Genomic DNA, 13,496 nt, shown 5'->3' with positions numbered 1-13,496 from the left:
GGGCGTGAAGTTTGTTTTTATTAGTGGCTGCTGTGGTTTTCCAAACGAAGTCGCAATAAATAAGATGGAAATCAAATAAATAGCTATAAATTAGTAGTTTAACGTTAATAAGAGGGTTGAATGGAAGCTTTCTGATAACACAAACAACGTTCGAAATCTTAAAAACGTTGGTGTCGATGTAAGTTTTTTTTTAAAGTTTGTTATAGTAACTCCATCAGTTATATTTAGTCCATGTGTAAAGTGAATCTAACGTGCGATTTACGACCTGAGCCAGCGTTTCGTTATTGGCTGCAAACAGAAATGGTGTCAACAGTATAGATTACGAAATTTGCGTCTTTACTAATTTTTAGAATGTCATTGATATAAATATAAAAATAAATGGACCAAAATATTTTACTAAGGAACACCGGCCGTGAATTCAAGCAGGAACACTAACTACTGATGATGACAGACTGCTAACGAAATTCCATTCAATTGTTACACCACGAAAACCCTAAATAGGGATTTTTTTAAAGAAAAGTGGTATGATTAATACAATCGAGGAGTCGTATACTTCTTTCGAGTGATTTCAAGATTATTTCTTTCTGTGTTAGTAACGGAAGTTCAGCATATTGTCTCTTACGAAAATCATATTGTGTTTGGGTAAGAAACGATAATTGCAAAAAAAGGGATTGTTACATTTAGGAATTTTTTTAGACACTTAAAAACCACGTGTAATAGAAGACACATGTAATCTGAATGTCCATGTTTGTCCCTACATTAAAAAAAAAATCCTTCTTGGCAGTGTGCATTTAGAGTTGAAAAGTCCCCCTGTTGATTGAACGGTTATATATGTGGGAAATACAGGCGCTAAAATGTCGAAAAGGTGTTTAATGGTCTTATTTTGAATACCTTTTGGTGTCCCTGCATTTCCTATTTCGCATCGTAATATATTTGTTCAAATCCTCACATTCGTTAGTTGGGTGAAAAAACGCACTATCTTCATTAGAATGGCAAAGATAGCTTATTGAAATGATACGAATTGAATTGAAATAAAATGAAAAGAAATGAATGAAGTTGATTTGACGTGAAATAAAATCAACAAGACAGTGGGTTGTGACAATTATAAACTATGTTTGCAAACAAGTTGAGAAAAATGTTTGCGAGGTTCTTTTCGCAAAATATTGTATCACCGATTTTCATTTCACCAATGATGTTGTTTTCAAATAATCTATTTAAGAGTTGGTTCATTATATTTCATTTCTGGTCACCTTTCGACATCGTTTCTTTATTTTTATGATTCAGGTAAACGTTTTTTTTACTTGCCTAAGAACTTTAGTTAATTGACTTCTTTTAAGTCCTGTCATTTCCTTAACTCCTCACCGTTCCTAGTAGTTAGATGTTCACGGTATAGCTTACGTTTAATACTTTTCTTTTTAGAAACTTTCTACTTACCTAAGATAATGACCTTTGTAATGATGTCAAATTAAGAAACATGTCCCAGAAACATGTGCTATCTATCGAAAAATATCTTCCCCAGCCGATCACCTGATTCTCCAAAACGACCTGAACATAATTAGCGAGTGGTGTGTTACGTGGCAAATGAAAAAAAAAATTATAGTAAATGCCACGTATTGAAAGTTACAAACAAAAAAACATTGTCATCTTTCCAATATTCAATTTTAAACTAGGCTATTGAAAATGCACCATCGTATAAGTACTTGGGGGTTCATTTTACCAGCAACTTGTCCTGGAAAGCGCACATAGAGAGCACAATCGCAAATGGATCTAAGAGGCTGTTTCTTAGAACGCAACATTCATTACGCTCCACAAACAACGAAGCTACTAGCTTATAAATAAATCATCCTTTCCAAACTAGAATATGCCAGTATTATATGGAATCCTCACCAAAGCTATTTAACTTTAAAACTGGAAGCTCTGCAGAATGAAGCTACGCGATTCATTTGTCACGAGTACTCCACCTTCACAAGTGTCACAGACTTAAAGAGAAGCTTGGGCTTGGACCCTTTAGAGATTCGGCGGAAGATTGCTCGTTTATGTTTTTTTTATCAAATATATTACGACGGACCATTATTCAAAACATTTCTCTGCTCACCGGCGCGGTTCATATCTGCTAGATTTGATCATTCTTTCAAAATTGAGCCACTTAGATCACGCACTAACCTGTTAATGTTTTCACCACTGCCTTTAGCCATAAAGAAATGGAATAGTCTCCCCAGTGATGTTGTGGTTTTATTTGACCCGATATTGTTTAAACAAAATTGTGAAGAGTTTTTATTTTTTTTTATTTGCTAGGTTTATGACGTTTCTGTATTATTGTTAACTTCAGTGTTTGTACTGTTGGAGTTCCACAATATGTGTGCAGTTCTTTGCACGTTTTCCTATTTTGTACACTTTGGTGTCTTTGTTGCTACATTGGTGAATAGGTTTGTTTCTTTCAAAGTTTCTCATATATGTATCAGTCATGACTTCTCCCCCATTCTTCTTATTCTTCCCTCATGTAATGTATCAATATATGCTTTTGAGGTCAATAAATGAAATGAAATGAAACAGAGGTCACCGATTGCGAACAATGTTTCTCCAAAAGTGCGTTTCGAGAGGAAAAAGGTAGTTAGAGTTCTCTGCTCAGTTCAGGAATCAGAACATAAGGTACAAACTTTCTGAACATACCAATAAAACAGCGCAAACAAACACAAGAACAAGCAGAAGAAGGGACACAGACACAGCACTGTCAAACTTTCGTTTGATAAATTGCGTTCCGGCAGGTAGACGTACATGTATGTTGACGCTATTAAAACCGTCACACGTATTAATGGCCAGTGAAGTTGTCAGTACATTCGACTGTCTGAACAGCAATGTACAGAGCGCGACACTGTTAGCGCGAACAAGCGATCGCCGGTTTTTCGAGTGTTTCTCTTTGAAACCAAAGGATGTCATCCAAGTTATTATTGGTATGGAAAGAGCTCATTAAGTTCTATAATGTAAGCGATAACATTTCGTGCTCGCTAATACTATTTAGGAATAAAATGCGAAAATGCGCCGACGTCGTGTTCGCGCTAACAGTGTCGCGATGTGTACGCCAATCTTCTTCTGAACCAACGTTTTCGACTTTTTTGTTGGGAATTTTCGTAGTCCACTTTCAAAGCACGATGACCTTAAGAGCTGTACCACCTCTCCGTAAAAAACACTTCGTGTACACCTTGCGTTGGTAATGAAGAGTCAGCATTAGAAAAATAATTTAATGCGTCTCGGAAAGACCGCCCCAACGCATGGGGAGGCGGCTTGATTATACAATGCTGTATGAAAATAACTCAAATGTACAGTGTTACCTTGCGAGATTGTTTTCGATACATTGTGGATACGTCTTCAGTTCCGTAGTGGTAGGACATTAAATAGCGTTTCTTACCAATCACCAAATTCAAATCCAAGCGATTCTCATGACTCCAAGTATAGTTGTATGGGTCACTTAACGGTAGCATACTGAAGTGATCTTATCTAAGCGGGTGACTTCAATTTTCGAGAATCGATTGGGCAATTACTATTCCTCATATGGACCATTTTATTATGGATAACGCAAATTGAATACCGTGGTGCCATTTGCGAGCGTTAGGTTTCGCGTTCATGCTGAGTGGCTAGAAACGTTGGCGAAAGTGCTCTTCGGGGCACTGCTTCCGCGTTGGATGGCTAGTTGAGTGCTCCAAAGTGCTGGGTAGCGGACTTAGGGAGCGTCTCGCGCTCTTGTGTACCACGGATAGTATTTTTCAACTCACTGGGAACTGTTTCGGCCCTGCATTATGGCATCCGCCTGTGAGGCAATGCCGAGAAGAGCGGCACTGAACGCGGCACTGAACGCGGCACTGAACGCGGCACTGAATGTGGCACGGAACGTGGCGATGAACGCGGCACTGAACGCGGCAATGAACGCGGCACAGAGCGGGGCACTGAAAGCGGCACTGAACGCGGCAATGAACGCGGCACATAAAGGGTCACTGATCGCGGCAATGAACGTGGCACAGAGCGCGGCACTGAACGCGGCAATGAACGCGGCACAGAAAGGGGCACTAAACGCAGCACTGAACGCGGCAATGAACGCGGCACATAAAGGGGCACTGAACGCGGCACTGAACGCGGCAATGAACGCGGCACAGAGCGGGGCACTGAACGCGGCATTGAACGCGGCACAAAAATGGGCACTGAACGCGGTCCTGAACGCGGCAATGAACGCGGCACATACAGGGGCACTGAACGCGGCACTGAACGCGGCAATGAACGCGGCACAGAGCGGGGCACTGAACGCAGCATTGAACGCGGCACAGAAAGGGGCACTGAACGCGGAACTGAACGCGGCAATGAACGCGGCACAGAAAGGGGCACTGAACGCGCCTATGAACGCGGCGCAGAGCGGGGCAATGAACGCGGCACTGAACGCGGCAATGAACGCGGCACAGAGCGGGGCATTCAACGCGGCACTAACCGCTCATTCACACTGAAAGCGGATCCGCGTTCGCAAAGTGGTTGCGAACGCGGTTGTATAAAGATCCAGTACAATTGCGCGCGCACTCGATGACATCAAGTGCACGCGCAATGGACCTTTTCCAAATACCGACGGCACCAGGCGGTGGCTGCACGAACTAAAAATCAAGGAAGTGACCTACCTGCGCTACCATCGATAATGGGAGCTACGTTACCAGTTGCTTCGCTCTCTGAGCAGCGTCGCGTGCCCAACGCAACGAGGTAGGCCTAGCGCGACTTTAAAGAAGGAAATCCGTAGCGTCCACCCAAACGTCGGGTTTTTCTTTCCGTCCACTTTCTTTTTTTGTGTAACACAATTATATATATGCTGCAATTACGTGTTCTACTCATCGATTTACAGCCTCATTCCGAATTTCCTCGATTTTTTCGTGCCGACTTCCACCGCTTGGCATCGGGCGCTCGCGCGTGCGCAGAACGCTTCTCGGAAAAGGTCCATTGTACTGGATCTTTATACAACCGCGTTCGCAACCGCTTTGCGAACGCGGATCCGCTTCCAATGTGAATGAGCAGTAAACGCGGCAATGAACGCGGCACAGAAAGGAGCCCTGAACGCGGCACTGAACGCGGTACCGAACGCGGTACCGACCGCGGTACCGAACGCGGTACCGAATGCGGTATCGAACGCGGTACCGAACGCGGTACCACGTTCGGTACCGCGTTACGGTACGCGTTCGGTGCGATGCAAGGCATCGTACCGAAGCTCCCTCTGGCTTGTAGATGTTTATAAAAGTTTTAATTGAGGATTCCGTATCGAATGGGCGCGTCCTTTGTCTAGAACTAAAAACATCGATATCGAGATGGGCCCATTGCTATAACGAGTCGATCAATGGTTTAACGATTCAAAATCGATGCATACGCATGTTTCAGCAATACAAATTGAAGTTTTCCTTTCAGCTACGTTATGTACTAATTTTCAAAATACGAAGAACCCAGTCGCGTTGCGATGGTAAACATGAGCTCACGGATCTCTGCTATCGCGCAGGAGATCGCGATTAAGAAAAACCGTTGGTATTAACTTTACAACAATTTCCAGCCAAACACGGCGGCGGAAATGAACTTTAAACTAAGAGTTGTAGATTATAAAATCGAGCGAATTTTATCACTGCAAAAGATAAGCATTAAGATAAATTAAGTTACGAAAAGCTGAAACAGCGATTCTCACGAGAAAGATTGCGCCCACCTTTCGAGCGTAGCCCACGTTCATCGAGGGTACAGCGGTAAGTTTGGTGTGTGTTCTATTCACGAAATGTTCTGAGCACACTCCATAGAATGGCTTCGGGGAAAAGTCTTCTCTGGTTATGGATGCAACCCCCTGCCGCCTTACGTTTTGGTCAGTTGAAAAGCGATGAAGTGTGAAGACATTATAGCCGCAGTTGCCTTGTCGGATCCCGTGCACGATACAGATGTCATCCTATAATATTCTGCGATTTCGTTTACTACTCATGCAACCTATTACCAAACGTTGATGAACCTAATAATCAGGGGATTGTCGTCATTGATTCCGCTAGCTCTTATTACATTTAGAAGTAAAATAAAATAGAGAAAAAATTGCGAAAAAATACACCGAGCTTGAAGTGTTTGAACTGACACAGGTGTCCAAGGCGTTTATTCGGGTTTTTGCTCGTTCCATACCACTCAACAAAAAATACAAGCACCGGCAGTCCTTTCCCCATCTTTCTCTTGCCTTCCTTTAGTAAAAGCGTCTATATATTAACCATCTTCCGTCCACCACGACATCCACAATCATGTTGTTTGCAGATGACTGCGTCACATAGTGGTAATTAGGTACCACAAACGATAGTCTCGCTTAACAAACTGATCGCGATAAAATTAGCACCTGGTGCATAAAATGGCAACTCAACATTAGAGAGCTTTAGTATACCGTTTCCCATTTCCGCTCCGCTCCGAGGGTGCCAAACTGCGCATACACGGCCTGCTTCGCCGGAATGGAAAGCAGAGATCGAAAAACGCGTTTTAGTAGACCGTTTTTCTTCAGCGTAAGAGCATTTCGAGATCGCTCGAAAAATTCGCTTTTCTTTAGAACCACAAGTACACTTTTATATTACTAGTATGACAAAAAAAAATTAAAGTTAACACCAAGAGTGTGAAAGGGAGCGGGTTTGTAGAGGTAGTAAAAACGAAGGCGAGAATAATAAACACAAGAAAGTGGGCATACCTCCGAAGAATATTACGCTATAAAATATAAATATAATCGTTACACCTTGCATGCGAGTAAAGCCGAAGGTATAATTATGCATGAGCATGTTGTTCTTAGCGGTACTTGCTCAGCACGAGCGCACGTGCTGGTCAAGGACGCTGAAAGGCAGGCCTTCGCTCTTGTAGCTTCTGCTCGAGGGATCGGTGGCCGGTCATTCCATTTTCGAACGCACGAGCGCGCAGAGGTGGAATCATGAACTCCGAAGCAGCGGCGATAACGGCCCTCGCCGGCCGCGGTGATACTGTTTTTCCGGGCTCAAGTGATTACAGGTTTTGTTGCCCCAGCTTTCATCAGGTGATTCAATTTAGAAAGCGGTCGTCTTTCACTGCGACATGGCCAGAGGGCCATACAGGATTGAGGATTTCAGGCAACCGCTCGACAAACTGGTGGTCTTCAGGAAGGCCGCCGGAATTGGGGCGTATCAGATGTCCCATGTCTGGCTGCTTGACCTGAGGACCGACGCGGCCAAGCTCAAGCTTGTGAACTCAGGGCGGCTCGCTGTCAAAGGACGCACCTGCATCGTCGTGGAACCCTCCAGGCAAGAAGTGCGCATCAAGTTGCACTGGGTGGCGTTAGGCGTGTCGAACGACACCATTCGCAAGGCTTTCTCGGAGTACGGCGAGGTGAAGGGCGTTGCGTCCGACCACTGGAAGGTGCCGGGCTTTGAGGGAGCCGAGTCTACCACCCGGAGAGTGCGGCTGGTACTCCGGGAGGGTGTCAACCTTGACCGCGTCCCCCATCAGCTGCGCTTCGGAGGCGGCTTGGTATTGGTCGTCTTGCCTGGGAGGGCCCCAGTATGCCTCCGGTGTCGTAGGACGGGGCATATCCGTCGAGACTGCTGGGTTCCCAGGTGCTCCGAGTCCTGCGCCTATGGCCACGAGCGTGACGACTGTGTCCGCTCCTACGCCCGAGCCTTGGGACGAGGAGTCAACGAAGACCACGTCGAAGACATGAGGGACGAGGAAGATTCGTAAATAGCGGCCGCGCCAGTGAATACCAAGGCCGAGCAAGCCAAGAGCGACGATGCTTCCGGCACCTCCCCCGAAGTGAGCAGACCCGTGCTGCCGTACAAGCCGTCGACTGCGGCTCCTGCAGATACACCTGAGGTCGAGCGCTCGACGGTACCTCCACCAGGGAGCGCCAGCGGCGCAGCTGGTGCTTCGCCATTGTCAGACGAGGTCTCCATCCCACCAGAGATGGACGTCGAGCTGGGCTCTGCGAAGCGTAGGTTCGAAGACGTCACGGACACGACTGGTCAGGAACTTCGGCTGCGCCAGCGCGAGCGCAGGTGGAGGACGGTGTCGGGCGGGAGCGAAGTGGATGGCCACCAGCGGTCCGGCGCAGACCGCCGAGGATCACGCGAAAAACTGTCGCGGTGAACGGCGGTGCAGGCGGGTTGATCCTCACTAACCCATGTCTCCTTACAAAGTCCTGTCCGAATAGCGACGCTTACTGTCCGAGGCTTCTCAGATCGCAGGAGGCAGAGGCAACTCTACCGTCTAGCACTCGAGCAGGACCTTGACATCGTCGCTGTGCAGGAGACCAAGGTCGAGAGCGAGGACCAGACCAGTTTTATGGTTAGACCTTTTACGGCGAGTTACGAAGTGTGTGTTAGTCACACGGTGGGTCGTCGGCGGGCTGTTTGTTGTTAGTGCGACAGAATTTGGGTGCGACAGTCGAGGCGGTGACGACGTGTGCGTCAGGGCGCTTCGTTGTATGTGATTTTTCTCTTTCATCGTATGAGTGGAGGGTCATTTGTGTGTACCCCTCCAATAGGGTTAATGAGCGGCGGGTGCTTTGTTGAAACTGATTGCCTTATTATTTTTCTTGGCGATTTTAATCGCATCTGCTCTGCTGGAGACAAGTCCAGTTTGTAGAGGGCGTGTAGGCGCAGTGAGCTACGGGGTGTACGTAAAAAGGGTGTGCATTAATAAACAGGGGCTTTTTCCGTCCGAGCACTCGGAGTGTCAGCTGTGTCACTCTTTCCTCCGCGGCCCTTGGCTCTGGCCGTCACCTCGGCCGCCTCGGCTCGAACCCGCCCACTACATGGTGTCAGAAGTGAGATGCCCTGTTGCCGCGGTTCGACATGGCTGTTAAGGATGCTCCGGTTCCTGCCCTTGCTGCCGCCAGTCTCCGGAGTCCGGCCCCGTTCTCCTTCGACGATGCCGGCGAATGGCTTCCGTGGTTGCAGCAATTCGAAAACTACGCCTTCGCCACCGGCATGCACGTGGCGCCGGACGAGACACGAGTCAGGACCCTCCTCCATTGCATGGGTCCACGGGCACGCATCGTCCTCAGTTCGCTGATGTCCGACGAAGAGGCCTACCACTCCTACGCAGAACTCACCCGCCGGCTCACCAGCTACTTTGTGCACCCCATAAACGTATAAACGAGGTGTACGAGAGCTCCCGGTTCTACAAGCGGACGCAACAGCCAGGCGAGACCGTCGATAGCTTCTTCATGGCCCTTCGGAACATGGTGCGCAAGTGTAACTATCCGTCACCAGCCGTTGAAGACCGTCTTGTTCGCGACCGTTTCGTCGTGGGTTTGGCGGATTCTCGTCTCTCGGACAAGCTGTGCCGCACACCGAGCCTCTCCCTGGACGACGCACTGGTGCAAGCCCGTCAGCACGAAGACGCTGAGCGAGAGAAGCAACGCCTGTCCCTCACAGCTCGTCAACCGACAGCGCACGTGGACGCGGCGACTTCGCGTAAGCCCGTGCAGCGCGCACACGGATGCGACCTCAGACGGGGCTCTGACACCTCTGCGTCACGTGACAGGCCCGAAAGTTCTCGAACCAGCAATGTTCGAGAAGCTTCTAGAAGCAGCCGAAGTGCGCAGTGCTTCTTCTGCGGTCAGGAGTATCACCGACGGTCAGACTACCCAGCTGCGAAAGCGGTCTGTAACCACTGCAAGAAGCGAGGCTACTTTTCGTCAGTGTGTCGCTCAAAGTAGCGCTTCGGTTCCGTGGAGCTCCACTCCGTTGCGGCGGTAACTCAGAACGGGCGGTACGTTGAGGTCCAGGTCAACGGGCGCCCTCTCGTCTTCAAGGTGGACTCTGGCGCCGACGTTGCGGTGGTTCCGAGCTCGTTTCCTGGCTGCTTAGTTGTCCTCGACAAGCCACGTGGCGAGGAACTTTTCGGACCGGGAAAACAACCCCTGAAGGTTCTCGGTACCTTATCTGCGGCGCTGTCTTGGCGAGGCAGACACGTCAACGAGCGCCTCTACGTCGTTGCTGGACAGGAGCTGCCCCTTCTCGGCTATCATGCTATTGTCGCCCTTGGCGTTGTCAAGTTTGTCGGCTCAGTCACAGCGGCCCGGACCGCTGCTCTCCCGGACACACCACCTCGGAAAAACCCTCCAGCCCTTTTCGCCGGCCTGGGCACGTTTCCGGACGAGTACACGATCCGCATCAAGCCGGACGCGGTACCGTATTCCCTCAGCACAGCCCGGCGTATCCCGATACCCCTACGAGACGTAGTCAAGAAGGAGCTCGACAAGATGGAGCAGGAGGGCGTGATCCGGCGCGTCGACGAACCGACGGACTGGTGTGCCGGCCTTGTCGTCGTACCGAAGCCAGCGGGGGGTTACCGCCTTTGCGTCGACTTGACCAAGCTCAACCAAGTTGCTCTGCGTGAGCGCCACGTACTCCCGACCGTCGACCAAACCCTCAAACCTCTCGGCGATGCCTGCGTTTTTTCGAAGTTTGACGCAACTGCAGGCTTCCATTAAGTACGTTTGGCCCGGGACTCCCAGAAGTATACGACCTTCATCACTCCGTTTGGCAGGTACTGCTATTGCTGCCTCCCATTCGGCATTACGTCGGCACCGGAATATTTGCAGTGTCAGATGTCTCGCCTGCTGGAAGGGTTGGCCGGCGTCGTTAACCTCATGGACGACATCCTCGTGTTTGGTCGCACCACGGAAGAGCACGACCAGCGCATCCAAGCAGTCCTCGGTCGCCTCCAACAAGTGGGGGTCACCCTCAACGCCGCCAAGTGCAGTTTCGGCGTGTCAAGCGTGAAGTTCCTCGGTGTCGTCGTCGGAGCCAACGGCATTGCTCCTGATCCAGACAAGGTGGCGGCCATTCAGTGTATGCCAGCTCCTCGGGACTTTCATGGTGTCCAACGCTTTCTGGGTATGCTCAACCATATCGGTCGCTTCCTCCCGGATCTCTTTCAGACGACTGCACCGATCCGAAGCCTCCTGAACAAGACTGCAGCCTGGACGTGGGGACCAGCGCAAGCCTCAGCGTTTGAGAAGCTTAAGACTATGCTGTCCTCAGACATCTGCCTCGCAAGGTACAACCCTGCACTCCCGACGACCGTCTCCGCAGATGCCAGTTCCTTCGGGCTAGGTACAGTGCTTCTTCAAGACCAGCCATCAGGGGAGCGCAGACCAGTTGCATACGCCTCCCGTGCACTGACAGAAACGGAACAAAGGTACAGCCAGATCGAAAAAGAGGCACTGGCTGCCACCTGGGCCATTAACCGCTTCGACGAGTTTCTGCGGGGCCTTCGTTTCACCCTGGAGACGGACCATCAGCCGTTGGTCAAGGTTCTTGGAACCGCGGACCTTGACCTCATGCCACCCCGGATCCAGCGCTTTTGTATCCGTCTCCTCCAGTACCAGTTTGATGTCAAGTATGTGCCTGGGAAACAGTTGGCTATCGCAGATGCACTCTCGCGGGACCCGGTCGACCAGCTGCCAGCGACTCGACGATGTTGAGCTGTACGTCCAGGAAGCGCTCCGAGCTATCCCTCCTTCGTTTGCGGTCCCCCTCGACGACTTCCGTGCCCACCAGGCTGCGGATTGGGAGTGCGCTCAGCTGAGGGCGTACTGCGAGCAAGGGTGGCCTCGAAAGAAAGTCTGCCTGTCAGCATGGCTCAGTTTTGGGGCCACCGCGCTGAACTCAGTGTCGGCGACGATCTCCTCCTTCTGCGGGGGACGTCTACTGGTGCCTGCTTCTCTGCGGAAACACGTCCTATCCCTCATCCACGACGGACACCTGGGAGTGAACCGCTGCCGTGCCATCGCCAGAGAGGCTGTCTGGTGGCCGACCATGGGGAGCCAGATAAAGGCAGTGGTGGAGAACTGTCCCAACTGCGCCAACACGCGGGTCCAGCGAGCAGAGCCACTGCACCCTACAGTGACGCCTAGCCGCCCCTGGGAGAGAGTTGGTGTGGACATTTTACATCATGAAGGTACAGACTACCTTCTCCTCGTTGATTACTACTCGAGGTACCCAGAAGTGCTCTCTCTCCGCACGACGACATCCACGGCAGTGATCTCCTTTATCAAAAGTGTCTTCACAATACATGGTATCCCGGAGACCCTTGTCAGCGATAATGGACCTCAGTTTTCATCAGCAGAGTTCCGTGCCTTCTCCCAGAGCTACGGCTTCTCCCACGTCACCAGCAGTCCCAGGTATCCCCAGTCCAATGGTGAAGTCGAGCGGATGGTGCCGACTGTCAAGGAACTTTTCAAGAAGTCGACTGGCCCTTGGCCCTCTTGTCCTACCGTAACACACCGGGGGTGACTGGGTACAGCCCCGCTCAGCTGCTCATGGGGCGCAGCCTCCGGACCCGGCTCCCAGTCCCAACCACCATGTCGGTTCCATGATCACTTGTCGCGGCTGATTTCCACAGGCGCGACACTGCCCAACGACGTCGCCAGCGTGAGGATTTCGACCGCCGGCATGCTGCGCATGCTTTGCGTCCCCTGGGGGAGGGGGAGAGAGGGTGGATACGTGACGCAAATTGTGCTGGCACACTCCTTAGCCCAGCACAGCGCCCACGCTCCTACGTGGTCCAGACGGATGCAGGTGCCCTCGTCCGGAACCGAGGACATCTGGTACAGCAGCAGTCTCCATCAACGGGTGGCGGCGAACTCAGCAGCTCTGGTCCAGGGCCGCAGGAATCCCAAGGTCCACCACGGTCTCCACTTCGTCCAGAGCCTGCGTGTAGCAGTCACACACCCAGGACAGCTAGTCCTCTACCAGTTGCATCGCCACAGGGGTCCCCTGCTGCTCCCTCAAGACTGCCTGCGTCGGGTGTGCGCACTAGGTCTGGACACTGCGTTAGGCCGCCGGTGCAGCTGAACTTGTAGCGCACCATTTGGCTTTGGTCATTCATTACGTTCCTTAGGAGCTAAGTGTGACTCTCATTTGTTTTCCCTAAAGGGGGGATGTAGAGGGCGTGTAGGCGCAGTGAGCTACGGGGCGCCCTCTAGGGTGTACGTAAAAAGGGTGTGCATGAATAAACAGGGGTTTTTTCCGTCCGAGCACTCGGAGCGTCAGCTGTGTCACTCTTTCCTCCGCGGCCCTCGGCTCTGGCCGTCACCTCAGCCGCCTCGGCTCGAACCCGCCCACTACACAGTTCAACGCCCTATCGCGCACCGAAAGCCTTCTTAGTTTAATCAACGAGTCCGGCTTAGATGACGTTGGGGAATGCTTGAAGAACGGCCGCGAAATCCAGTACACCCATTTCCAATGGTCGAGTCACGCCCGTCTAGATCGAACGTACGTTTCTTTAGATTTGATACCATTATGTTTTGAATATCGGGAGCACCCTGTTTCCTCTAGTGATCATTGTCTACTTTCCTTTTTCATGCGTAGTAAATCCCAAGCCAGGAAAGTCTTCAGCTGGGAATTATGGAAATTGAACGCGAAACTATTGGAGGATGTCGTTTTCACTCCCCAAGTGCAGGCCGCGGTTAACACAGTGGAGAGCCAGAAAAAATTAGG

The 13,496-nt window shown here is 50.5% G+C and overlaps 2 pseudogenes; both read left to right on the top strand.

Annotated features, from left to right (window-relative positions):
• Positions 1–3,893: 3,893 nt before the first annotated feature.
• LOC120842673 lies at positions 3,894–9,857 on the top strand (annotated as a pseudogene).
• A 2,352-nt stretch (positions 9,858–12,209) lies between these two features.
• Positions 12,210–12,859, top strand: LOC121045524 (annotated as a pseudogene).
• Positions 12,860–13,496: the final 637 nt, after the last annotated feature.

This window comes from Ixodes scapularis, unplaced genomic scaffold (genome assembly GCF_016920785.2).
Source record: "Ixodes scapularis isolate PalLabHiFi unplaced genomic scaffold, ASM1692078v2 PGA_scaffold0__279_contigs__length_252992795, whole genome shotgun sequence".
NCBI classification, from domain to species: Eukaryota; Metazoa; Arthropoda; class Arachnida; order Ixodida; family Ixodidae; genus Ixodes; species Ixodes scapularis.
The sequence above is the reverse complement of the archived record's forward strand: the minus strand, read 5'-3'. Positions and strand labels throughout refer to the sequence as shown.